Raw genomic sequence first — 2,089 nt, forward strand, 5'->3', positions numbered from 1 at the left:
AGAGACAGAGAGAGAGAGAGAGAGAGAGAGATTTACCAAATATGCAATTATATCTCCATATGCATTAATGGTAATATCTATGAAAAGAACTGAATGCTTAAAATGTTCTATATGTTATATATATTATTTACTGATATTATTATAATAATATCAATTTCATTAAGATTATTCAATGAATTGTAATAATAATAACATATGGCAATAATGTGAATCGTATTAAACATTAAAAATCAATAAAGCCATGTAATAAAAAAATAAATGTTTACACATCTCTTATCAACAATTAGATATAAATCATTTATTCGCTATAAATCTACAGACTTATTCTCTTTCTTCCTCTCTCACTATTCCTTCTGTAGTGCAAACTTTTATAACAAAAATTCATGTTAACGTAAAAAATGACTGTTGACATAATCTTTCGATTCTTATCGAACTCTCGTTAGAAACAAGGATCTCCCGCGCTTTTTAAGTAGCTGAAAAGGGGCAAAAAGGGAGCATTCTCCTGGACGATGTATCACGAAGCATGCAAAAACACGGTCTAACGAACCGCAAAAAAACGATCCCCAAGTCATTCTCAGCTGCCGTTTACGCATGAGGTGAAAGGAGCGTGTCGCACTAATTCGGGGATGACTAAGATCGAAAATAAGACTACTCGACCGGATGTCGAGCGCAAAAATTGAGATTTCGCGGGCGAAAGTACGGGGCTGCCGACGTATTGATTCTCGGTCGGCGCGGCTTGGCGCGGCGAAGAGAGGCAGCCAGGCAGCCAGCGCGCCTGTGCCCGGCAGCCGTTCGTTCGTTCGTTCGTTCGTTCACGTAAACCAAGAGCGAGAGCGAGAGCGGGAGTGAGAGGTAACAGGCGGATTCGGGGTGGGAATACTAGTGCGAGAGTGAGATCGGTTCACACAGCCGCACTCGTCGTTCCCCGTGGATCCTGCCACCGAGTCGCTGCTTCCGAGTCCAGTCTTCCCCTAGGCACTCGGCAGGCCAGTACCTGTTTCTCGAAGCCGACACGCGCTCCGTCGTTCTCGCGCGCACACATACACACGCGTACATCCTTTACGTACGTCACTCGTTCTCACGTATAGATATACATGTATGTTCCTCTTACGGTTCAACCACTCACCCTTGCGAAACGGCATCGCGTACTCACGTACGGACACGTGTGCCTAAGTGTGCGCACACGTAAAAGTGACACACACACACACACACATATTTATTTTTCCTAAAAAAACAAAAAATACAACACTTTGACACATCTTATCACACACACACGCGCGCGCGCGCACATACACACACACACACACACACACACACACACGCACACACACACACATATACACACGCGTATACATGTCGTATCAGCAAACGCGCAATCAACGATACGCGCACAGATAGATACCAAGGTGCATACTAGTCAAATAACGTTAAAAAAAAGAGCACCGAAAACCGCGTACAGATGCATACGCACATCAGCGTGGCTCACATGTCGTCCGCCCACACTGTGTACGCGCGCACGCGAGACAGCAGCGAGTCGTGCACCCTTAACAACGAACGGTCGTCGTCATCGTTGACCGTCAATCACGCGCGCCGATCCGCGTGGGAGCAGATTCCTCGTACAGCCTAAACAATCACCGATCCAAAGATTCTTCAATTTCGTCGCAGATACACCTTCGCGAGAAAGATCGATCCAGCGTGCGAATACACGAACGAGGATAACGATTATTAGAACACGCCGGCTCCCGGAGTTCCATTCCGAGGAGTAAACTCTCGAGATTCCAAGTTTTCAACAGACGCCAAGGCGTCTTCGAGAGACGAACCCCATAGCGTCGAAACAGCGCGTAAACGATCGTTTCAACGAAAAAACGAAACTAGAGCCTAATAAAGAAAGATTACGAAAGGACGCGAGGATCAGCAACAATCCACTTTGTCATCAACGGGTCATGTACCTCGTCGAGAGGGTGACGACGAACTTGCAAGAGTAAGCTTGGCTCGACACGACGACCTCACTTGCCTGGAGACAAGTTCTGGACCTGTAGTAGCAGCCTAAACAACCAGTGATCTTCCTACAGATATATAAATATATATA

The 2,089-nt window shown here is 45.8% G+C and overlaps 1 protein-coding gene across 3 annotated transcripts in view; it reads left to right on the forward strand.

Moving 5' to 3' along the window:
* The window catches only part of LOC108692341 (alpha-catulin), a 52,864-nt gene that overhangs the window by 15,352 nt on the left and 35,423 nt on the right, over positions 1-2,089 (forward strand). The gene's annotated exons all lie outside the window — the stretch shown is intronic.

Source organism: Atta colombica, unplaced genomic scaffold, assembly GCF_001594045.1.
Source record: "Atta colombica isolate Treedump-2 unplaced genomic scaffold, Acol1.0 scaffold7, whole genome shotgun sequence".
Classification (NCBI taxonomy): Eukaryota; Metazoa; Arthropoda; class Insecta; order Hymenoptera; family Formicidae; genus Atta; species Atta colombica.